This window comes from Pleurodeles waltl, chromosome 7 (assembly GCF_031143425.1).
Source record: "Pleurodeles waltl isolate 20211129_DDA chromosome 7, aPleWal1.hap1.20221129, whole genome shotgun sequence".
NCBI classification, from domain to species: Eukaryota; Metazoa; Chordata; class Amphibia; order Caudata; family Salamandridae; genus Pleurodeles; species Pleurodeles waltl.
In genome coordinates this window covers 564,215,900-564,242,857 of record NC_090446.1, presented here as the reverse complement: position 1 = coordinate 564,242,857, position 26,958 = coordinate 564,215,900, and the positions used below count along the sequence as shown (strand labels likewise).

Genomic DNA, 26,958 nt, shown 5'->3' with positions numbered 1-26,958 from the left:
TTTCTCATATGTTTTCATTATTTTGCATATTTCAGTCACTTTAGTACATCATTAATCAATTTCTTAATTAACATATCTGCCCATCAGTCCCTCCTCTGATGACTAAATATGTCATCAGCCCTTTCTTGTCTTAGATGTATTTTGCCTTTTCCTTGAATTTTCCTTATAAATTTTTCTCCTAGGTGGTTCTTCCCTCCTCTGATCCTTCTTAGATTGCCTTAATTTTACCTTTTGCATTAATTTGCATGTACCCCATAATCCTAATATGGAAACAATCACAATTAATATTCCCTGGAAATTTTCCATAATACCCCATTCCAAATTTGACTAAACCAATTTCCCATAGAGGCTTATCCTTTTCCAACTTTTTCCCAAACCCCTGGTTTCCTTCAAATCCTTGCTTGAATTAATTTAGTTAGTAAGTAATTCTCTTATCTCCTTATCGTTCTCTGGAATGTAGGAACAACAATGCCTAGCATTAATCATTTTACAGACTCCGCCGTCTTTCACCAAAATTATGTCTAAAGCAAACCTATTTTGAAGCGTCGGAGCTCTATCCGCAGCCAATTCAGTATTTAACAGGAGTATTGCCCCTGTAAAGTTTGTCAGCATGTTAGCCACAATAGTAGACAACTTTCGTATCTTAATTGCATTCAGAATAACTCCTACAAAAGAAACTACTGCACCAAAATATCTCCCACAATTGCAGAAGAGGTTTCCCTCCTCTGTTGCTCATGATGTAATTCAGTCATTTTCGGAATTTTCTTTAAATCATCTATCCGATAGATTTTAGGGAAAACTATCCCCAAATAACATGTCCCATACTATCCTCTAGGAAGACGGTAATAAGCATTAAGTCCACGAATATATTAGATTCCAGGAATCGCAGGGTCCTGACCATTCAGCATAAACGTCCATTTACACTGAAACAAAAACACATGCCTACATTCACTTGTTCCCACGAATAAGGTGTCAGTGCGTGATTTTGGTCTATATACACACAAAGCTTCTCTGCATGTAATGCTACTAAAGCTAGTTTCCCTTGCGTTATAATAGCAGTGTAAGCATAGTCGTTCTTATAAGTCCTTTTCTCCAACCCCTTCTCTAGCCTCTCCTTCAATGCCTTCCTTCTGTCATCAGTATGCCCTATAATGCTCTTTTCTAATGGGGTTAGTAAGCAGGTTAAATTGTTTCGATGTGCATAAGCAGTTCCAAATGTTAGTGTTGGCTCAAATAATCCCCTAATACTATATCATGTTCTCTAGCTACTTTACTCAAATATCTAATAATAGGAACAAAGGAAAACACAACATCATGATTGGAATAAAAATATTGGATATACTCTTGGTTATCAAATCTAGTTAGTAGCAGACTACAAGTTATGCCATAGGTTAAAGGCAAGCTATGGTACGGAACCCCTTCTTCCCCAGAGGAAGGAATTTGCGTACACACAAGACAATTCCTTGCATCCATCATCTCCACATACTCACTCAACAACTGATAGAACACATTAGAAGAAAGCTCTCCTTGTGCATTAGTATAATCATGCAAATATTTTTCATCTAACTTAAACTTCTCTAAAGCTGTTAATGTAGTAGTTTCAGGAACAGAAGCAATAGTACCCTCCTTCCTTTCATGAACAGACATACCCACAATCATTATTATGAACATTATTCCACACATAATTGCCACTCCAACACTCAAGTACCTACAATATCTAATATTTCTAACGCAATTATTTAATTCAGCCATGATCTGTAAAGAATCAGAAAGCAGTAATAACCCTTAGTTGAAGTGCAACAGGAAAAACCAAAATTGAAAAAAAATCAAAATGTTTCTTTCTCACAGTTCAGTTTCACACGCAGGAACCTTTTTCTCCTTTGTCAAAAATCGGTTAGCAGCTTGTTACATCCAGGTTTTCAAATGTCATATCAGGTTATCAATATATTTTCCATTATTCTTTTTTTAACAGTCTCTTTTTAGATTTTTCTTCAGATTAGCTCATCAACTCAGTCTATTGATTCCCTTCAGGTTGCATCAAAGTGCTGATTCGGAACTCCTCTGTCAAAGCAAAAGGACATGAACTTGTTTTGCCATTCACTTGTTGCTGCATATGCCCACTCAGGACCTGTGTATCTTCGACTTGCTACTCTCTTTCTTTTCAACCTTCGTTCTCCACCTAATTCTCCTTCACTTAATTCGTCTTTTCTTGTAGCATCCACTTCTTCCTCTGTTGGTTCATTTATAACCAATTCTCTCTTCTTTCCAAATTTGCGATTCAGGCCAATTGTCTCCTTTGCTTGTTCCTTCTGTCAATTTTCTCTTCAGAATTGGACTCTTCTCTTTTCCTCTTTCTATGGTGTTTTCTCTTGATGGACCTGCAACGGGTTCAGTAGAAGTCGGACCACCTTGACTTTGGTCCGTCTCAACTCTTTCCCCCTCTTGATCTGGCACTTGCTCTGTTTGTGTTTCAGCACCATCTGCTTCTTGGAGAACTCTTCTTGTGCTCGCTTCCCCTGCTGTATCTGTTGAGTTAGGCTCTTGCTCACCCTCCTGTATTTCTGCACTTTAGTCTTTCACTGAGGTAATTGACCCGTCTTCCACCAGCTCCGGGTCAATTTCAGGTTTGGCTTGTTCTGGTTTTGGCTCAGGTACAACTACCTGTTTTGCTGCTGTTGGTGCTCTCAACAACACTTCTTCATGTTCTTGCGAACTCACCACTCTCTTTGTATGACTTGCATGTATCCAATTCGGCAAACCTGCACACTTCACAGCTGTCGTAGTTGTCAGCACCACCTGGTATGGACCCTTTCAGCGTGGCTCTAAGCAAGTCTTTCGAACATGCTTTTTTATGACTACCCAATCTCCAGCTCTCCCATTGTGACCTGGGTCATGGATGGGTGGCAGGGTGACAACCTACACCTGCTGACAGAAAGATCGAACCACATCAGCCAGACCCTTGCAGTAGTCCAACACCCTATCATCTGTAATACTGACAAGAGCATTAGCTGGAATTGCTGCCAACCTCATTGCTCTGCCCATGAGAATCTCATGGGGTGGCAGTCCTGTCTTTCTGTCAGGAATATTTCGCGTTGACATCAATACCAAAGGTAATGCGTCTGGCCATTTCAGATTTGTCGCTGCACACATTTTGGCAATCCTTGATTTCAGTGTACCATTAATTTGCTCTACAAGTCCTGATGCTTCTGGATGGTAACTGCAATGCAACTTCTGCTCAATGTTTAATGCTGCACATAAGAGTTTAATCACTTTGTTATTGAAGTGTGTTCCCTATCTGATTCTAAAGAGATTGGAAATCCGAACCGTGGTATAAATTCTCTAAGCAACAGCTTTGCTACTGTGAGACTATCATCCCTTCCGGTGGGATATGCTTCAATCCAATGACTAAAGGCACACCCAATCACCAATACGTACTTCAATCCACCACATGCAGGCATCTCAATGAAATCTAACTGCATTCTGCTGAATGGTCCTCCTGCTCTTTCAATGTGGCTCAAATTCACCACTGTCCCTTTCCCCACATTTAGTTGCTGGCAGATTACGCATCGACGAGGTACTGCCTCTGCTGCTTGTCTGAATTTTGGATTAAACCATTCAACTTTAAACAGCCTAACCATGGCATCTCTTCCAATATGTGCTTGGCCATGGTAGTAACGGGCCATCTGAGTCAACAAACTGTTTGGCAGCACCATCTGACCCTCCTCAGAAACCCAAATCTCATCAGGTCTTTGAACACACTTGAACTTCACCCAGAGCTTTTTCTCTTCCGTATCTGCATTTTCCTGCAATGCTTTCAATTCTTCTAGTGTATTAATTACTTTCAAAGCAAAACCTGCACAGTTATTTTCTTCTTCAGGCATTAGCTCCCACTTGTCCTTAAACGATATACAGTTCAATGCGCAAAACCTTGCGATTTGATCCGCATATCCATTTCCCAATGAAATGTAATCCTGTGTCTTTTGGTGTGCACTGCATTTTACCACAGCAGTTTCTTCTGGTAACTGTATTGCGTACAACCACTCATATTCGGTCACCATTTCTCACTGGGGTTCCAGTAGAGTCATAAAACTTCGCTGTGACCACAACTGACCAAAATCATGAACAATTCCAAATCCATATTGACTATCAGTATAAATTGTACCTCTTAGTCTTGCAGAGACATCGCAGGCTCTGGTAAGAGCTACTAATTCTGCTACTTGTGCAGAGTATACACCTGGAAGCCATGAAGCTTCTAATGTGCCTGTAATTGTGGACGTCATATCCTGCTCTCAGTGTGCCCGTTCCATCTCTGAGACACGAACCATCAACAAAGACAATTTGGTCATTTTCTTCTAAACGCGTGTCTCTAATATCAGGCCTCAGTTTTGTACACAGCTCAGTTACCTCAAGACAATCATGCTCAATATCATCTTCTTTTTCAATTTCAACAGTGTCACTCGGAAGCAAAGTCGCTGGATTCAACACTGTACATCCTTTCAATGTTACATTTGGAGCACCCAGTATGCGCGTCTCATACCTTGTCAGTCTTGCACCTGTCAAATATTGGGTTTTCGTCCTTGTCAATAAAATCTCAACAGAGTGTGGTACCATTACCGTCAAAGGGTATCCCATGACTACCCCCTCACATTGGGAAAGACTTTGACCAACTGCGGCTACTGCACGCATGCAACCTGATAAAGCTGCCACGACCGGGTCCATGGTTGCTGAAAAATAGGCTACTGGGCGATAAGCACCTCCATGGACCTGTGTCAAAACAGACAAAGAACAAGCATCACGTTCATGACAAAACAATGTGAAAGGCTGTGTGTATTCAGGCATTCCCAACGCTGGAGCTCTGCACAAACTCTCTCTCAATTCAGTGAATGCTTTCATCTGATCTTCATCTAGGGTAATGGGATTTGTAACTTCCTTTTGTGTCAATTGGTGCAAAGGTTTAGCAATTTCAGCAAAATTCGGAATCCACTGTCTACAGTACCCCACCATTCCCAGAAACATTCTGACATCTCTCTGTGAAGTTGTGGGACTTCTCTGCACAATCATAATAATCCTCTCCCTGGAGATCCTCCTCAATCCTTTCTCAATCTGGTGTCCCAAGTATTTCACTGAGTTTTGGCAATACTGCAATTTCACAGGTGAGACCTTATGTCCAAATTATCCCAAATGATTCAACAGGGCAATCGAGTCATGTTTACACGCGTCCCTTGTTCTGGATGCGATCAACAAATCATCAATGTATTGCTCTAGGGTCTATTGGTATGGCAATTCCAATGATTCCAAGTTCTTTTTCAAAATCTGATTAAACAGAGAAGGTGACTCCGTATACCCTTGTGGAAGCCTGCACCAGCTGTAGACTCTGTCTAGGAATTTGAAACTAAAAAGAAACTGGCTATCCTCATGAAGAGGCACAGAAAAGAAAGCTTGTGACAGATGTACCACTGAGAACCACTCTGCGTCGCCAGGAATCTGAAACAGTATCACTGCTGGATTGGGCACTACCAGGCAACATTTAACCACCATGTCATTCACTTTTCGCAAGTCTTGCACAACACGCACTTTCCCACATGGCTTTTTCAAACCCATTATCAGTGAATTACATGGGCTGCTCAGCACTTCTTTCAAAACTTGTTTTACAAAGTCTCCAATTATTTGTGCCACCTTCATTGAAATATCTTGTGGCATGTTATACTGTGGTAGCTGCAGGAACACTGCATTGGGCTTCAGAGTGATTTTAATTGGCTCCAATCCCTTAATCAGACCTACTTCTTTCCCTGTCAAATCCCAGACCTCTTCCTTCACTGTTGCCTGCAAGTCTGCATGCAATTCTTTCACAGTAAACATTGCGAAAAATTCAAGTAACGGGTATTCTCCATAGGCATTGTTAACCATCATTTCATTCATTTGTTCTTCCTCATCATCACTATTTGTCTGGACTTCTATCCCAGTGTCCGAACAATTCATGGAGCATTTTGTCTTGCACAATAAGTCTCTTCCCAGTAGGGATACAGGACTGGAATCGCACACCACAAATCTATGCAATCCTTGATAATTTCTGATTTCGACCTGCACTGGGTTGGTCAACTGTCTTTTCTCCACACCCACAACTTGAACTGTCCTGTCTGAAAGAGGTAAATTCAGGACTTCTATGCTTCTTACTGTAGCGCGTGTAGCTCCTGTAGCTCCTGTACCCACTAAGAATGAGACATTGTAGCTCATCACTTTCCCCTTCACAAAAAGTCCTCTCTGATCTACTTCTAGGGAAGCAGCAAGCATACAAGCTCTTTCATCCGAACTGTCACTCATCCAGTCTTTGTTTATTTCATCCTCACTGTAAAATGGAAACTGATGCACTGTGTTATTACTATTGTCTTGTCTTTGACCTGTGACCTGCTGAGTAAGCATCACCTGTTGCTGCTCCATCGGGGCTTGAGGTATCTGCATTTGCCGTCTAGGTACCATAGGGACCTGCTGCTGTACTGGTTGTAATTGGGTAAATTGTGCGAGTGGCACCTGCATTTGCTACACCGGTAAGAAATTCTGTCCTCGATTCTGAACATTAGGAATGAATCCTTTTATTCTTGGGACTTTCACAGTTTGAAATGTACTGACGTCACCTTGCTGAACAACACCATCCTGCGCCATCAACAGACACTCCTTTTTCCAGTGTCCCACGTTTCCGCACAAATGACACGGTAACATATTTTTCATTCCCTGCATGTCATTCTGGACAACCACAGTCCCTAAGTCCGGACCACGCATTCTGTCAACTCCACGCCCTATAGCTCTCACTTGAGGCTGAAACATAACAGCTCTCTGCTGCGGCGGCATAGGCGGTACTATAGCCCCTTGCACTCCTGTCTGGGCTGCTTTTATTTGCATCAACATTGCTTTTTCTTTCAACTTTTTCTGCTTCAATTCAATCTCATCACTACAGTATTTTGCATATTTCAACACCTCATCAATCGGTTTTGCCTGCCAGCAAATTAAATGATTCTTAATCATCTGTCCTACTTCTGGTCGCAACCCTTTTACAAATCTAAACACAAAATGCAACATATCCTCCGGCTCAATTGCTTCCTTACCACTGTACCCCTTAAATGCTTTCAACAATCTTTCATAGTAGGTATGTATTGACTCTTTAGACTCTTGAACCGTTCTATCAATCGACTGCCAATCAATGTTTTTGGGAGAAATCCTTGTCTTCAGAAACTCAATCACCTTGTAATAATTTTTTATTAACTGAGGTGAAGGTGCACCTGTTACTTTATCCCTTTCCGGTTCACTTGTTGGCCAGTCTACTGCTCTCTTACACTCAACCCACAAGTCAGCTGGTACCACTATCTCCAATAGTGTGTTCAAGTCTTCCCACAAACATTTGGAAAGCTTCCTAAATCTCTCTGTCTGTTGATACCTCTCAACTGGCTTCTCTCTCAATTTTGGATAATCATTTGTAAATGACAATATATCACTCCTGTGCCTTGGAACATGAACAATCTGCCTTCCTGGAATTTCTCTTAGTGGAACCATCTTAACTGATTCTTCCTTATCGCCACCTTCAGACCCTTCTTGTGAATCCCGTTTTCGTTTATCTTTTTTCCTTGTCCATCTACCTTCCCACTTCTCTAATGCTCCCCAAATCCGTGCACTCTGCAGCAGGTCTCTCAAATGTGCCTTCATTCCTGCTGATCTCATGTGTTCAAAATCCTTTGCCTCAAAATCTAATCTGTAACAGCGTTTCAAATGCTTTGTTTTCTCAATCTCGATGTCATGCTTCTTTGCTAGCTCTCCCAATTTCTGATGTACTTTACTTCTCTTGTAATCTTTGGGCATAAGTAACTCAGCTCTTCTTCGGTGTAGGATTCCAATCTGTTCACACCCATTGTTCCCTCAACTAATTTGGTTGCTTCTATATTCAACCTCACACAATTTATCTACTCTTCGCCTTTGGATGCATTTTGAGTTGTATTTAAATTATCTAACCACTCACTCAACTGCTGAGCTGACAATCCCTGTAATGAAATATTACTCACATTTGGCGCCGGTAGCTGTTGCACCACGGCACCTGAAGTTTGCAGGGGTCAAAAGTTTCAAACTGTGACTCGCATTTGGGCCATTCACTGCATCTGGAAGCGCTACAAGTGGACTAAGATCCATTAAAGGTCTAGATCCATTGAAAGTTTGTCCTTCAGGCAACATCATCTTCACAGAATCACTCACCCCCCTCCTCAAAAGACTCTGTGACATTTCATTCTGTTCTCCTACGTCTGATTTCTTCTGCGCAAATAAGGATACTGCTGGACCAACTGTAATTGGTAGCGATATTGCATTTGGAGCTGCCCTAACACTTGCACCTTGCGGGAATGCTACCCCCATTGCCTGATTCATGACTGGTGTAATATCTGACTGCGTTCCTGTCATTAGTGTAAACTTCGGCAAACCCTGCGCCTGTGCCGAAGGTAATACCATTGGTGTCGGATCTGTCTGAACCAGCATTGGCTTCGGAAGCACTTGCTCCCTTGGTACCATTATGCTAGAGACTGTCTCAAGAACTGGCACATCTGGATAAATTCTCTGCACCGATGATGGATGTATCTGCGCTTGGACTACAGTAGTTGTCCCTGCATTAGGTGTACTCTGTACTACCCCTGGTATTTGTCCGCCTTCTGCCTGTACAGCTCCCTCGGCTCCCTGGGCTTGTTGCGGAGCAGGTGTAGTGGCAGTGGCATTTGTGCCTGGACCCCCTGAATAGGTCGTTAAAGGTGGAGGTCGATCTTTTAACAGCTGCATAATGAGATCCGTAACATCAGAATCTTCATCATCAACACAAGACTTTCTCTTTTTCTTTCTTTCTGCACTCTCATCCTCTTTAGCACTATCTTCCTTCTCTGCCTCATCTCCCTCCGTAATTGTAGGAAACAATTTGACATCCTGTAATGTCGCTGCTCTCCATTTCTTTTGTTCCCAATCCCATCTAGCTTCAGCTAAAGATTTCTCTACCCGCTTCAGCCTCCTTTTGAACTTCATCTCTTGTTGCTGTCTGGCCACTAGCTCCCAAACCGCTAAAGCTTTAAACTGTGCTGGTCTTGGTAACGGCTTCATGTCGTACAATGATATTCGCAATTGATCTAAAAGTTTCAAATTAAACATTCCATGCTTCGGAAACGCTAAAGACCCTTGGTTTTTAGTTAACTTACACCATTGCTTCAACCACAAACACGGTGCTACACATTGCTCTTCCATCACAATGTAAGCCGGAGTATTTTCCAGTGGGGTCGGCTCCCCCACTGACGCTTTCATGTAAGTATCACCCTTCATCGCACTCTTAAATGCCTTGTAAAACATAATTTCACCTGCATTGTTTACTTTGATTCAATAATGTAATTACTTTTACTCCCGCGATTCCCTTCACGCGCTTACTCAACCAATTGCCTCTTATGGACAGCTGCCAATCCGCTCCCGTCTCTTCTCACTAACCAACCTATCCCAGTGTGGCTCAATCTGACGTCAGCCTCATCCACAACGGCTGACAAAGTCTAGCGGCTCGTCCTGCTACTTCGACTCACGCAACTAATGCAAATTATTGCGAGTACTTAACAAAACCCAATAAATAAAACATACCTGGTTTACTACAGGAAGGGACACAATCGCTTCAGAGACCTTACGGATTTTCAGCAATGGCTCTCTTGGCTCATATAGCTATTCTTCTTTCTCAGTCTCCCACATTCGCAAGCAAAATTCGACCCACAAATTTTACTCAACTGATCAATGGGTCTGTCCTGGTGCACATAGAACTCGCCAAATCTCAGTTGAAATTTCTTTTACTCGATTCTCACACACACCGATTTGTTGACCAGACCCGATCAACCTACTAAACCAGACAGATTACAACATATAACTGTCTCTCCCACTTGTCAATATACTCTGGAGTCTTAGACCACGCAGAGTCCGTACATCACCAACAACCACATGGATAATGTTTGAGCACAAAGCGCCACCAACATATGAAGTTCGATGACTTCCCTACTCTCATACCACGGAGTACGCACACTCCTACTAACCTCATCTGGAGTACGCAGACTCCCTACTTACCTCACATACATCACAATTCTTACCTGTGATTTGCTTAAGCCTGTGCAAGCGCAACCTACCTCTTTCACACTATCTCAAAAACACAGAGAACATACCGAACTTTACTAGCAGGATCCAGGATCTGGGAAAGTCATTTCTGGGTTTAAGGGGACATCATCCTTGCAACAATTGCCATTTCAGAAAAACAAAATTCAAACCTCATAAAAATACAAACAACTAACCCTAACTTAAACTAGTACCATAACCGATAATCACCACATAACTAGTTCTCCAAGGAAACTAACCATCAAGTGCTACCAAAAACTGTTGACGCGCCTGGTCCTTAGTAAGTATACTTACAAGGGGACGCATATAGGTCGATGAACCATTTCAATCGCATGGAGTATCCTAGTAATGCAGTGACTATTGAATCAATAACCAACATCAATTTATCAAGATAAAACACTTTATGAAACCACAATATAAACCATACTAATCTGAAATAACCACTACTCATGAAAAGGGTTAACAAGTTTTATTCCCTATTGCTTACAATTCTAATCATCTGTTAATTCAATCTTTATTCAAATCAATTCTTTATTAATTCATCAGTTAAAAGACATTATTTCTTGAAGAAAACATATGCGGCAAAGCAACACCATAAGCTATGAACATCAGCATTAATAATGTAATTCAGCAATTAAGTTTGTCAGTCATTTGTCACCATCAACGTCACCACTAACAACCTACCTAACCAAGATTAGCATTAGCATGTGGGTCTTCATGCGAAAACAATTTAGAGAAAACATCAATTTAGAAAAATTCTACCTAAGTGAGAATCTCTATAAAACAGTGCAGTTGGTACCTAGAAGAAAAGGCACAAAATTGTCAGTCACATTTTCATAGCTACCCATCCAAGATGGATCAGCAACAAGTCAGTCTTCGTCTTCAGGTCATCAAATAGTCAGCTAGAGATCAGGCTCACAGAGTTTGAGCCTAATATCAACACCTCGGACAGCATCTCCTGACGTCATCAGTTTTCTTCCCGCAGTTCTGATTCCTCACCCCTTGTCATGACTTTTATTAGGGTCTCCAAGTCCATCCCACTAATTGCTAATTGGTCAATCGGTCGGAAGATATGACTCTAACCTATAGTTTTTATTTACCAAATCGTATTCTTATATTTCACAAAACGCTGATTGGTTCTTCTTGCGAGGAGGACATTACCCGTCTCTTCAGGTATCAAAATTGTTGCACATGGCTCTCTAATCAGTGTTCCATTGTTCAAGTCCTGGGAAAGTATATTTAGCCTACACTACACATAATTGTTTCAAATTGTCTCCACCATCTCCTGTCCGTCGGTACATTGCAGAATGTTCTAGCTAAGCAACGTGAACTCTGAGCGGTTCAAGGTCTCCGTCTCCAGTTACCAGTCCTTTGCAAGGTGTTCGAATTCTCCATGTTTAGAGCGAGCAAGGCCCAGTGAAACTAGGCCTCTGGTACAGCTAACTTAATAATACAAAACAAAGGTTATACATTTCATTATGATATATTAGTACATTTTTCTCAAATGTTTTCATTATTTCGCATATTTTAGTCACTTTAGTACATATGGTGATCACTCCCCGAGGGCACATTTCTAAACATGCACATTATTTTCTACTATTAATTTCTCTATGCATTTTTCTCATTAGTATACACACATATAAATCATTAATAAATGTCTTAATTAACATATGTGCTCCATCACTAATAACACTGCCATCACCAACACTATCACCAGCAACAAAGTTACTATCATCTCTGTTAGTTCACCACTACACATCATTATTACCATCATCACAATCACTGCTGTCATCACCAGTGTCACCTCTACAATGACCTCTTAGCACATTCACTATTATCACTATCACCACTCTTATCACACCTTCACAAGCATCACAACCATCACCACCCCTATCTTAGCAATTCCCACACCTCCAAGGCCATCTTCATCACTCTTGCCACTCGCGCCACTGTCACTGCAACCATCACCACCATTACTAACACCATTTTAACTCCTACCATCATCACTACCCTAAGCATCACTATTACCATCACAAACACATTTACTATCACAATCACTACTACCAGCATCATCACCACCATTGTCACAACAAATAATACCATGTTCACCTATATCACCACAACATCTCAACAAGCTTCGGCTTCCCTCTACTTCTGTCAGCAGCACTATCACAACCAAGATCATCACCAACACGATCATCACCAACACTAGCAGCACTACTACTAACAGCACTATCACCACAGCCCAATCACTTCTATCTCTTTTAACACCATGACATCTGCTACTGCCACCAGCCTTATCATTTCCACTATTATCATCAGTGCAACTCCTACCATCACCAAGCCAGCACTTGTACCACCATAACTATCAACAACACTGTCATATCTTTCTTGCCACTAATACTATCCTCCCCATCAACAATTCTGCCTCTATCGCTCACACTATCACTACAGCTGCCAAAATCATCACCACCTTCACCATCATCATTCCTACCATCACTTCCACTATCAACTGTGAGGTGCGTCTGACCTTATTTGTTCTTTATTCATTTTTATTTATAAGGGGACTCATTAGAAGTTCGATGAACATTTGGACTCAGTAAAGAGTGATCTATCATGGATACAATACCTGTACTTAACCCGCAAAACAATAACATAACAATTTGGATGAAACATTTGCCAAATTAGACTCCCTAACCTTCACACACCATGTCCCACTTGACCATGAATAACCACACCTTTTAGTAAAAGTTAATGTTTATTTCCCTAGATTAACAATGCTAAAGTCATGTAAAGCAGTCTCAAAACCAATCAATAACCATAGATGAACAACACAGGTTGACCAAAATGACAAAAACCTCATCTTAATCAAAGCATTTAATACTACCATTCAATGATAACCAAGCAGATTAATATCAACAGTAACTGACTTAAAGAAATAGCATACATTTGGACATTTACAGATAAACAAAATCAGTTCTTTGTTAATAACAATTTGTGGGACATGGACTTCCTAGCTAACCCTCTAATTCGAATGGCATGTTTGAATTTCATGCAAACAGGAAAATACAGACAAAAGTTAATTTGGAAAAACATCTAACTATTGCTCTAAGCAACAATAGAGCGGTTGGTACCTATAAAGAAAAAGAACAAAAATCTATAGCCAACACATTTCATTCCATTTATACCTCTCCTGTATGGATTCAGCAAGCATAGACTTCTTCGTCAGCTGGACATCCGTCTGGTCAGCATTAGCAGTTGGGGACAGTGAAAGGGACAGGCTCAGCCACAGTGGGCTCTAAATCAGCTGAACCAAATTAGGGCATCAATATATGAAACAATTTCTAAGTCTCTCTCTCTCTCACACACTCATCTCACATCTCTCATCTCTCTCTCGAACTAACAGACAACTAACTGCTCTTGTCAAGTGAAGTCGGGTATAAACCAAAATTACACAATATTATCTCATGTTGCCATTGGTCAGAATATTGCATGTTCACCTTAGAACAAATAACCTCTAATTTCTAAATCAGTGATATAGTTAGACAGTTGTTCACACGTCGATGATTGGCTCCTCTTCTCCTGTTCCTGTCACCAGTTTTCTTCGAGTAACGTCTATTGCACTTCATACCTCTCATCAGTACGGTCATTGCCAACTCCTGGGAACCTTTTCTTCTCATGCACTAAAATTACAAAGTATCAACATCTAGTACAGGACATTACAGCAAGCAGTTCTCATGAGAAAGTTAGGACATTAGCTAGCTTACATTTCAACATAACATTCCTTGCATTAGAAAATACGTTTGAACATTTATTTAATATCATAAAACTTAGCATGAGTCTTAGTCGAGCAGGCCTAGAATCTTCAATCCGTCCTTACGTAATAAGTTTAAGCAAATACATATTAATTATATGCCAATATGGTGGTGACAACTAATGAGTATGCGCTTTTACTGTTTTCAAGCGTTTTAAGAGTGTGATTTTATTCATAACTGCTTTAAATATATCAGTTGCGCGAGTGTCGATTTGTGTTTCAGTACTTTTACTATTTCCCTTCCGACTTGTTTTTTATTTCCAGTGAGTCATACTGCTCGCTTTTTGGTACATTTTTAGTTTATTTTACTGGGCGCTAGGCGGTCGCTGGCACTTACTGCTCAGCTCTTTTTCTTTAGGGGATTGGGCCTGTTAGAGCCCTCCCCTTTCAGAGTTGTTGGCTGCCATCTTGGTGGTAAACAGGTTAGCAGGCTACCTGCTGACCTGTGTTTACGGCATGTCTGGGCCCTCGGTATTCAAACCAAGGGCGCAGTGGGCACGCCAAGGGTGTGCCAAAAGCACGCCTAAGGCAAGCCCCTCTGAGCCCCACTGGAGCCGGGGGACAGGGGACTCTGGCCCTCCTAAGCAAGATCTGGCTCGCATTTATTATTCCCCACAGTCTCTTAGGGTACTGGCTAATGTCCAGGAGTGTAGGGGCTGTGTTTGGGTTGCCCCTGATCAGATAGATGGGTGGAGATGCAGTATGTGCACATGGGCACCCGGGATTATGCCTTACATAGGCCCTCCCTATGCCCCTCAGCAGAATCTTTCAAAGAGTTGGAATGGGAAAGAGGACGCTAGTGTAAAACAAATTATATGTGGACTTATAAATGCTCCCTTTCTGATCAAACACAGGACTGAAATTGAAGACATGATCAAGTGCTTGAACTTGGATTACTTATTTATCACTGAGATTTGGGCCAAAGATGATTTGGGCCCTGACTTCATAGCAGCCTCCCCCCCTGAATACACGTTCACCAGACATGACAGAACTAGTGGAAGAGAGGTGGGTTAGCTATTATTTTTAAGTCAAAATATTATTGTCACTGGGAAGCCATAAATGCTAGACCAGATATCTGTGAAGGTGCTTACTTTAAGGTTAGCCTGAAAAAACATTGGTGGTCATTACAACCCTGGCGGACGGTGTTAAAGCTGCGGTAATACCGCAAACAGGCCGGCGGACAAAAAAAGTGAATTACGACCCTGGCGGAATCCGCCAACTAAGACAGCCACTTTAACACATCGCCCGCCACGGCGGTACAGACAACCAGCGCGGTGGTCACCGCCAACAGACAGGCCGAAGACAATGTACCGCCCACACTATCACAACACACCAATCCGCCACCTTTTCCGGGGCGGATTCACCGTGGATAAAAACACGGCGGAAACAGCTTGTGCTATGGGAAAGCGCTCACCTCAACACATCCCACGAGGAACGAGGACACCATGGAGCCGGAACTACAAATCTTACCTGCCCTTGCATTCCTGCTCATCGACGACCAACAGCGACGTAGGCGCAGAACATACCGGTGAGTACAGCACCTACGACACAGGGGAGGGGGGAGGCAAAAGTTACGGGGAAACCCACCAAACACCCCCACCCCCACCCTCGCATATTACAACATACACACCAATGCATTCACAAAAATCACAGTAACAACCCACAATCCCCCCGGAAGAATGCAAAGACAAAGCGAATAGCGGTCAAACTTTGTATTGTGCCAATATACTACTCATTAAAAAATATACAGATATATATATCACAAAATCTGTCAAAAATAAATGTACAATACAAGAAGTAGTGCAGAGATGTACACAACAATGTCCGTGCACCAACAGTCCAAAAATGCATGGGCGACGCCCACAATAGATACCTGACCAAAATCCAAGAGAGCACTGCCGGGGCATCAGATAGAAACAATACAGGCAGCTCAGGGGGAAGGGAAGGCCACTCAGCCAGATGAATGCAAAGCCAGATCCACAACGGGGCTACATGCCCATTGATGTATCCTGGGGAGTACAAAGCCACAGTCTCTCAAGTCTCTACAGTGGGTGGCTTGCCCACTGTTCAATCCTGGGGAGTGCAAAGCCACAGTCTCTCAAGTCTCTACAGTGGGTGGTTTGCCCACTGTTCAATCCTGGGGAGTGCAAAGCCACAGTCTCTCAAGTCTCTACAGTGGGTGGCTTGCCCACTGTTACATCCTGGGGAGTGCAAAGCCACAGTCTCTCAAGTCTCTACAGTGGGTGGCTTGCCCACTGTTACATCCTGGGGAGTGCAAAGCCACAGTCTCTCAACTCTCTACAGGTGGTGGCTTGCCCACTGTTTCATCCTGGGGAGTGCAAAGCCACATTCTCTCAACTCTCTACAGTGGGTGGCTTGCCCACTGTTACATCCTGGGGAGTGCAAAGCCACAGTCTCTCAAGTCTCTACAGTGGGTGGCTTGCCCACTGTTACATCCTGGGAAGTGCAAAGCCACAGTCTCTCACGTCTCTACAGTGGGTGGATTGTCCCACTGTTACATCCTGGGGAGTGCAAAGACACATCTTCGCAAGTAGATGCAGTTCTCTACTGGTACTGGGTGGGACTGGTGCCCAGACTGGATGAGTTTCCCAGTGAAAGTACATGTCCTGTCACAGTCCCAGCTGCACATGGGAGAACGATGCCTGATGTACCGGACTATTCATACCCACACGGTCTTTGCCCTGTTCAGCGGTCTTCACCATGGTGGTCTTTGCCCTGTTCAGCGGTCTTCACCATGGCGGTCTTTGGCCTGTTCAGCGGTCTTCACCATGGCAGTCTTGGCCTTGTTCAGCGGTGCTTAGCCATGACGGTCTTTGCCCTGTTCAGCGGACTCACCATGGTGGTCTTTGCCCTGTTCAGCGGTCTTCACCATGGCAGTCTTGGCCTTGTTCAGCGGTGCTTAGCCATGGCGGTCTTTGCCCTGTTCAGCGGTCTTCACCATGGCGGTCTTTGCCCTGTTCAGCGGTCTTCACCATGGCAGTCTTGGCCTTGTTCAGCGGTGCTTAGCCATGGCGGTCTTTGCCCTGTTCAGCGGTCTTCACCATGGCGGTCTTTGCCCTGTTCAGCGGTCTTCACCATGGCAGTCTTGGCCTTGTTCAGCGGTGCTTAGCCATGGCGGTCTTTGCCCTGTTCAGCGGTCTTCACCATGGCGGTCTTTGCCCTGTTCAGCGGTCTTCACCATGGCAGTCTTGGCCTTGTTCAGCGGTGCTTAGCCATGGCGGTCTTTGCCCTGTTCAGCGGTCTTCACCATGGCGGTCTTTGCCCTGTTCAGCGGTCTTCACCATGGCAGTCTTGGCCTTGTTCAGCAGTGCTTAGCCATGGCGGTCTTTGCCCTGTTCAGCGGTCTTCACCATGGCGGTCTTTGGCCTGTTCAGCGGTCTTCACCATGGCAGTCTTGGCCTTGTTCAGCGGTGCTTAGCCATGGCGGTCTTTGCCCTGTTCAGCGGTCTTCACCATGGCAGTCTTGGCCTTGTTCAGCAGTGCTTAGATATGGCGGTCTTTGCCCTGTTCAGCGGTCTTCACCATGGCGGTTTTTGCCCTGTTCAGCGGTCTTCACCATGGCAGTCTTGGCCTTGTTCAGGGGTGCTTAGCCATGGCGGTCTTTGCCCTGTTCAGCGGTGCTTTGCCATGGCGGTTCTGGTACGGATATTGGTGTGTGGCATTACGATCTCCACACTGGACATTGGTGTGTGGCATTACGATCTCCACACTGGACATTGGTGTGTGGCATGACAAACTCCACACTGGACATTGGTGTGTGGCATGAGGATCTCCACACTGGACATTGGTGTGTGGCATGACGAACTCCATACTGGACATTGGTGTGTGGCATGACGAACTCCACACTGGACGTTGGTGTGTGGCTTGACATTCCATCATTGCCCAGCGGGGCTGTGGGGTTCTGGACCCTCATGGGCTGTGACTCCGGCGGTGGCGGTGGTCTCCTGACCAGTAACGATACTTGGGCCCTCCTGGGCTATGACTCTGGCGGTGGTCTCTGGACCAGTTACGATACTTGAGCCCTCCTGGGCTGTGACTCTGCCGGTGGTGGTGGTCTCCTGACCAGTAACGATACTTGGGCCCTCCTGGGCTATGACTCTGGCGGTGGTCTCTGGACCAGTTACGATACTTGAGCCCTGCTGGGCTGTGACTCTGCCGGTGGCGGTGGTCTCCTGACCAGTAACGATACTTGGGCCCTCCTGGGCTATGACTCTGGCGGTGGTCTCTGGACCAGTGACGATACTTGAGCCCTCCTGGGCTATGACTCTGGCGGTGGTCTCCTGACCAGTGACGATACTTGAGCCCTCCAGGGCTGTGACTCTGGCGGTAGTCTCCTGACCAGTAACGACGGTGCTGGCGGTTGTGTCTGGACCGCCGGAAATGATGGCGCACTTCTCCATCGTGATACTCACAACAGGTTGGGGAGACTTCCTCGGGACCTTCCCCACCTTCTTTTGAGTTACAGATGACTCACCAATCGTCTTGGATCCCATTTCACTGTTTGTCCCACCAGGAGTCTTGACACGGTCCCGTCGTCCACTCTCCAATTTCGGAGCCTTTACAGGGGGTGGGCTGCCAGTGCCTTGGCTCCGGGTCCTACTGCCTGCCCTGGTGGACGGGACACTCCAAAAACCTGGTACACGCACCACTGGTACTGGAGGCTTTTTGGCTGAGGCGCTACAACGGGACTGATGAATTGGAGGGGGTGTGGGGGCAAAAAGGTCAATTTGACATAGGGACAGTTTCTGACGTACACTGGGATGGGTAGCTGGAGGGGCTCTGGGAGTGGAGGAAGAGGAGGTGGTTGTAGGAGGTGTCACTTTAGCTATTTTGGGTGCAGGTGCAGGTACTGGAGGCTGTCGTGAGGTGGATGGATGTTGGGTGAGTGATTGCCGGCGTTTGGATACTTTGGGAGGGGGCGTCACAGACACACTGGGAGAGGACACAGGGGACGTGTAAATGGCAGTGGAGGTGGTGAGTGCAGGTGAGCGGCTTGTGGTGCTGGGTGTCCTGGTGCGAGTCCTAGTGCCTGTAGATTTGGTGCATGCAGGTGTGTGTGTAGACGACACTGGGAGGGAGGAGGGAAAAGAGGAGGAGGGGGACACAGTGGAGACAGTGGATGTTGCTGTGTCTGTATGGGTCTGATGCTTGTGTGAGTGCCTGTGGTGTGTGTGGTGCCTATGTTTGCTTGAGCTACTTGTGTGTGTTGACTTGTGTGCATGCTGGTCTGTAGGTGTGCTTGGGATGGGCTGGTGTACAGGGGATTGGGTCTGGGTGGAGGAAGTTGGAGGGGGGAGGCTGGACACAGGGACAATGGCTGCCATCAGTGCTGAGGCCAGAGATTGCAGGGTTCGCTGAAGGACAGCCTGACCAGAATGAATGCCTTCCAGGAATGCATTACCGTGTTTCAACTCTCGTTCTACACCCTGGATGGCATTCACAATGGTAGACTGCCCAACAGTGAGTGACCTGAGGTCAATGGCCTCCTCACTGAGGGCAGCTGGGGTGACTGGGGCAGGGCCTGAGGTGCCTGGGGTGAAGGTGATGCCCACCCTCCTGGGTGAGCGGGCACGGGGCGAACGCTGAGGGGCTGCTGGGAGGGCGGTGCTGGTAGGGGAGGTGGCGGCTGTACCTGTTGAAGTGGGGCGCACAGATGGTGCCGCCACCACAGGGGAGCTCCCATCGGCGGACGAGTCCGTGTCGCTGTTTGGTGATCCTGTGGCCGACGTGAAGCTCCCCTCGCCCTCCGTCCCACTGGTGAATTCAGAGTCTGTGGTGTGGCCCTCCATGGCCATGTGGGATGCAGCTCCCTCGTGCTCCGGTGCCACTGTACCTCTGCCTGTTTATGCTGATGTACAGAAGGACAGGGAGAGCAGAAAAAGGGTGGAGACAGAAGAAAGAGAGTTTTAGTGCATAGCATACTGCTACCGTTGGCGGACAAGACAAACGCAGCAGCCCCCTGCATTACGCCGTGCTCCTGCCCTCTGCACATGCAATTTCTGGGATATGGCCTACATGGCAATGGTAGAAATCTGCCCACATGGATGGCAAAGGGGCAACTATACATCAATTTGCCTTTTTTTTGAGCTGGGGTAGAATGCCACATGGCCTACATAACGGAGGGGCCTTGCCTACCTAACTCGCCCTGGCCTAGGGACACCCACAGCCCACCACCCCCACCCAGACAGCTCCACGGCACGCAAAGTCCATACGATGAGGTTGTACTCACCCCCTTGTGTCTGCTGTGATGTCCTTAAGCACCCATCCAACTCCGGGTAGGCCACCGCCAGGATCCAGAACATCAGGGGGGTCATGGCGCGACGGGCACCCCTCCCACCTTGGGAGGCCATCCCCAGCTGAGCCTCTGCTGTCTTCTTGCTGCAGCGGCGAATGTCCTCCCATCTCTTCCGGCAGTGGGTGCCCCGTCTCTGGTGGGCCCCCAGGGTCCGGACTTCCTTGGCGATGGCACGCCAAATGTCCCTCTTCTGGTGGGCGCTGACCTACATGACATGCACAAGGAAAGAGGAACAGTCATTACCTACAGCACCATCGTTGTAATTGGCCCCCTCCCAACTCTATCCCTGTGGCCCATTCATCCCCATGCATGACTGTTCTATGTACTCTGCCCCCTTCCCTCATCCACCCAGCCCTCTCCACCCAGGCCTAGCCCATACAACGTGCTCCCTGTGTACTAACCTGTTGGTCTGGAGGACCGCAGAGTAGCGTATACTGGGGGAGGACCCCATCCACAAGTTTCTCCAACTCCTGTGCAGTGAAGGCAGGAGCCCTTTCCCCAGACGCAGCAGCCATCGTCACTTCCAGACCGAGGTCACAGCAGCACTAGCAATGTAGGTCCTCTCCTGTCGAAGGTCAGGTATCTAGTGATTGAACAGATAGAAAATGGCGGTGACGTCCGCAGCCGGGCGCATCATCACCACCAGCGCACCTGTTCATTGGCTCCTGGGACCCATAGGGTCCAATGTTAACCAATGCAGCATTGCGCTGCGCTCTACGACCGCCTACCGCGACGGTGTCCAACGCCAGCGCAGTTACCCCACAATTCCAATGTCCCAGTTTAGAGGTCAGGCAGCTGCCATTTCAGGGGCCCACATGGCTTCAATTACTACTGCGTCACACATACCAAGGCCTACACTCAAAACCTTTCCCGGATGGGTTAATTGTCTGTTGTAGTCTTGTGTGTGACTGTGGGTACATATCTGGAGGTATGCTGACACTTTCTTCTCTGTTGTCCTTCTTAGGCACCGTCAGTTAGGACATATTGGAAGATGGCGGAATCCGCCGGTGTACCAACCGCTGGTGGACCGGTTGACAATGGAAGAGCGACATGTCATCGTGACCTACCGGTTTGACCGTGCCACAATCCAGGAACTATGTACCCAGTTGGAGCCAGACCTGATGTCACCAATCCGCCATCCGACTGGAATCCCCCCTGACGTGCAGGTGCTGTCAGTGCTGCATTTCCTTGCAAGTGGGTCTTTTCAGATAACAGTGGCCATGGCATCAGGGATGTCCCAGCCTATGTTTTCCAACGTGTTGTCCAGAGTGTTGTCTGCCCTACTGAAACACGTAAGGAGATACATCATTTTCCCTCAGGTGGAGGATTTGCCTACAGTGAAAGGTGACTTCTATGCCCTTGGACATATCCCCAACGTCATTGGTGCCATTGATGGGACCCATGTAGCTCTGCCCCCCCGCAGGAATGAACAGGTGTACAGGAACAGGAAGAGTTATCATTCGATGAATGTCCAGATGGTCTGTTAGGCAGACCAGTACATCTCGCAGGTAAATGCAATGTTCCCTGGCTCAGTGCATGACGCCTACATCCTGCGGAATAGCAGCATCCCTGATATGATGGGTGAACTCCAGAGGCACCGTGTATGGCTATTGGAGGACCTGGTTATCCCAACCTGTCCTGGCTACTGACCCCAGTGAGGAATCCCAGGACCAGGGCAGAGGAACGGTACAATGAGGCCCATGGGCAGACTAGGAGGGTGATCGAGCGGACCTTCGGCCTCCTGAAGGCCAGGTTCAGGTGCCTCCATATGACAGATGGGTCCCTATTCTACTCACCGAAGAAGGTGTGACACATCATCATCGCCTGCTCCATGCTCCATAACTAGGCATTGCGACGCCAGGTGCCTTTTCTGCAGGAGGATGATCCAGATGACGGTGTTGTTGCAGCGGTTGAGCCTGTGGAGCCTGTGGACAGTGATGAGGAAGAAGCTGATGAAGATGAAAACGACAACAGGGAGTCAGTCATACAGCAATATTTTCAATGAGACACAGGTGAGTACAATTTCATGTTTCACATTATATTACATTTCACACGTCTACCTCTATCCTGTACCTACATTACACTCCCTATTTGGTAACTGAGTTGTCCCCTTCCATTTCAGTTTCAGTAATGTGGTAACCTAAGTGTCAACAGCTTGCACCCTTGAAAGGCTTGTGATGTGTGACATTGGTATGTTGACCTTCCAATGGGTAACCTTTTTTAACACTGTAATAGACAATACAAAGTTCACAATCATTAACTGACTCCAATATTATTGAGGTTTCAAGGGTGTTTATTGAAGTGCATAAAAATTTAGGGGGGTTGTGAAATGGGGAGAGGTCATGGTGGAAGAATGTCCATGGCAGAGTCCAGTCTATTAGTCTCACAGGTACATTGCACATCTGGCCATTGGAAGTGGAGCTGGGGCAGTTCCAAGCTGGCCAGGGTAACAAAGTGGGACAGTGGGGGGACAATCAGGGTGGTCTTATTTCCTGGCGGGGGTCTTGCCATCTTGCTCTGTCCTGTTCCTGGATCTCAGGGCCCGCTTTCGTGGTGGTTGTCCGTCTGCAGGGGGTGGGGTGCTGGTGTGTTGGTCCTGTGGCGGAGCGTCCTGTCCACTAGCGCCGGCGGAGGTGGTGGGTATTTCATTGTCCTGGCTAGTGTCAAGGGCCCCTTGGAGTGCCACGGTGTCCCTCAAGGTCTTTTGAATGTCCGTCAGCACCCCTACGATGGTGCCCAGGGCGGAGCCGATGGTCCTGAGCTCCTCCCTGAACCCCAAATACTGCTCCTCCTGCAGGCGCAGGGTCTCCTGCAACTTGTCCAGGATCGTTGCCATCGTCTCCTGGGAGTGGTGGTATGCTCCCATGATGGAGGATAGGGCCTTGTTGAGAGTAGGTTCCCTTGGCCTGTCCTCCCTCTGTCGCACAGCAGCCCTCCCAGTTCCCCGGTGTTCCTGTGCCTCCGTCCCCTGGACCGTGTGCCCAGGTCCCTGTTGTTGTTGGGGTGGTGGGTTAGCCTGGGTGCCCTGTAGTGGTGGACACACCGCTGATTGACCTGTCCTGGGTAGGGAGGTATGGGCCCGCTGGGTGGGTGCTGTGCTGGGGTTACCAGAGGGTGTAAGCTCGGTGTTGGGCTGTGGCTGGGCAAGGGGAACCGACTGTCCTGAGGCCCACGATGGTCCGGGCTGGTCATCAAGATCCAGTAGGGCAGAGCTGCTGTCGTCACTGTTGGCCTCTTCTGGGGGTTGAGTGGTGTTGTCTGGACCCTCTGGTGTGGTGACGTTCCTTCGGGTTCCTGCGGGGGTATAAGTACATGATTATTGCATGTGTGTGTTTCATGGTGTGCAATGGTTGGGTGTGCGTGAACCCCAGTGCAGGCATTCCTGTGTGGGGGCTTGTGTGGTGATGTTTGGGGGGTGTTGTGGGTATGTGCAGTGGGCATGCTTTAGTGATGGGTGTCCATGCTTAGTTGTGTCATGCAGGTCTTGGGGTTGGGATGGGTGGTTGGTGTTATGGGTAGATTAGTGAGGAGTTAGGGTGATAGGGGAGGGTGTGAGGGTGGGGGTGTGTGATAGCATGCAGGTAGGGTGGGGGATATGATAGTGAAGATTAGACTTACCAGTGTCCGTTCCTCCAACGACTCCTGCGAGGCCCTCAGGATGCAGGATGGACAAGACTTGCTCCTCCCATGTTGTTAGTTGTGGGGGAGGAGGTGGGGGTTCGCCGCCAGTCCGCTGTACTGCGATGTTGTGCCTGGATACCGTTGAACGCACCTTCCCCCGTAGGTCGTTCCACCTCTTCCTGATGTCCTCCCTATTTCTTGGGTGCTGTCCCACAGCATTGACCCTGTTGACTATTCTTTGCCATAGCTCCATCTTCCTGGCTATGGATGTGTACTGTACCTGTGAGCCAAATAGCTGTGGCTCTACCCTGATGATTTCCTCGACCATGACCCTGAGCTCCTCCTCGGAGAAGCGGGGGTGTCTTTGGCGTGCCATGGGGTGGTGTGTGTGATGTGTGGGGTGGTTTATGTGTTGATGAGTGTGGTGAGTGTAGTGGTATGTGATGTTTTGTGCGTGGATGTTGTGTGGGTGATGGTGTAGTGTGCCTCTGTGTGATGGTGTTATCTATTCTGTGCTGTCTCTCTCTGGCCTTCGTCTCTAATTTTGGGTCGTAGGGGTTTGTGGGTGATGTGGGTGTGTGTTTTATATTGTGTTGGGTGTGTGGGAGTGGTGTGTGTATGTGTATCAGGTGTGTGTATTTGTAATTGTCCAATGTGGCGGTGTTTTGGAGGTGTGTGTGTGTATTTTGAGCGCGGCGGTATGTACCGCCAATGGAATCCCACGGTTGAAAGACCACCGCATGGATTCGTGGGTCGTAATAGCATGGGCGTGTTTCTGTTGGCGTGGAGGTGGAGGGTTTGTTTCCGCATATTTATCGCTGACCTTTGGTGTGGCGGACTTGTGTGGTGTCTGAATTTCGGTGGAATCCGTGATGTGTGTCATAATAGCTGTGGCGGTCTCCCGCCGCCGCCGCGGTGTATTGGCGGTCTTCTGCACGGCGGTAAGTGGCTTTTACCGCCAATGTTGTAATGACCCCCATTGTGTTTTTTGAGGACCTTTTGATTTATCGTCCTCCAGATCCTAAAAACTTTTATCTCCAACACTGGCCAGCCATTATAGAGACTATCATCACAGCCTCCAAGTGCATTGTACTAGGAGATTTTAATATTCATCTTGAGGACACTCAGGACCCCAATACTGGTGAGTTCCTGAACCTCATGGCAAATCTTGACTGGAGGCTTAAGGTTAAGACGACCACCCACCTGGCCGGCCATTTACTAGTTGAGATATTTGTTCGCCATGACAATTTTGTCCTCCTGGAGACTAGGGCCCTCGAGTGGACGGATCACCACCTTCTTACTTTTAGGGTGACAGATACCTTGCTTTTGCTTCACCCCTCCTTTCTCCTAACACACATTAGACAATGGAGTAGGATAAAGGAGCAGACTCTTATCCCAGCCTTGACTTCAAGTTGGGATCAAGCCAAGGAACAATTCCTGTTAGCCACCAACAGATTTGACTTCAGGGTCAAAATGGCTATTGATCAATTGGCCCTCTTAAGGACACCCCGTCCCCTGGCCTGGGAGAAAGCTTCTTTTCCCTGGTATACTAAGGACCTTAAGGTCTTACAAAGAATATATCGACAGGAACGCAGGTGGAAATTAAATCAGTCCTGTGGAAAAAGAGAAGCTTAGATTTGTGCTCAGGATTACAAATGTGCGATCAATAAAGCTAAAACGTACTTTTACTCGTCCAAAATCAAGGAAGCAAACAACGTCCCCAGAGAATTTTGCAACAGTTTTTTTTTCAAATAAATTAGTTCAAATTCAAGCTAATTTTGCACAGCACTCTGGGGTTTGAGACCCCTATGAGCAATTAAACAGCTTAGAAAGAAATGACACCCCTACTCTAACTAATTTCCAGCCTCTGCGGATGGAGAGGATTAAGGAACTTATGGGGAGAGTCAAGTCGTGCTCTCCCAGCGATCCCACATCACATACTGAAGCTTGCTCCAGAGTTAGTGTCCTCGTCCCTGGTACTTGTGTAGCAGGATATTTTGAACACCGGGGCACTTTCTCAATCATGGAAGGAAGCAATTGTTATTCCTTTGAAAAAGAAACCTGGTGGTTCTGCAAATGATCTCAAGAACCTCCGGCCCATAGCTTTGCTGCCCTTTCAGGCAAAGATTTTTGAAAACCATCTTAACACAGAACTGGCACATTTCCTACAAGAAACAGGATGTTTGGAACCTTCTCAGCAGGGTTTTAGGAAAGCTCATAGCACGGAATCCTCCCCTATCACCACCTCGGATTCTATTGGCAGACTGGTTGATAAAGGGGACGGAGCTACTTTAGTGCTATTGGATTTATCTGCTGCATGTGATACCATTTTGCCGCATTTAATGGCACAACGTCTTCACCAAGTTGGAGTTAGAAAGAAAGCCTTGAGGATTCTGAAATCTTTTCTATGTGAGCGATCTACCACAGTAAGTTGTGGGGATTTCAGAGGCTTCCCCGTTTCAACTACCTTGTGGGGTCCCACAGGGCTCCTCTCTCAGCCACACTTTTTTTAATCTTAATGTGGCCCCGCTAGCTAGCCTCATCCGCTTTTTTGGCTTTCTGGTTGCCTCTTATGCTGATGATACTCAGTTAATTATTCTAGTTAATAAGAACTGGGTGGAGGTAGCAGATAGATTTCATCACTGAATGAGTGAGATTAATATATGCTTGGGCATCAATTGGCTTAAAATGAATGGTGACAAAACAGACATCCTTTTCTTAGGCTCTTGCAGTGAGTTGTGGAGCCCACGCTGGTGGCCCCAATCTTGCTGTGACCTGCCTGTCTCCTTTGCAACCACCACAAATGTTGGGATTGTATGTGACAACTCTTTGTCCTTCAAGTCCCAAGTAAATTAGACTACCAAAGAGTGCTATTGGATTCTAAAAACTCTGAAGAAAATCTCTCCCTACCTCCAAAAGGAACTTAAAATGTTGGTGTCTCTTGCCTTGGTGACCTCCAAACTAGATAACTGTAATGCGCTGATGTTAAATATTGACACAGGCTCTCTCGACAAATTGCAACTGATTAAGAACACTGCTGCCTGCTTCATACTAG

General features: G+C 46.5%; 1 protein-coding gene across 1 annotated transcript in view; it reads left to right on the top strand.

The window, feature by feature from the left end:
- Positions 1-26,958, top strand: part of LOC138304349 (dynein regulatory complex protein 11-like) — a 411,831-nt gene that overhangs the window by 305,033 nt on the left and 79,840 nt on the right. The gene's annotated exons all lie outside the window — the stretch shown is intronic.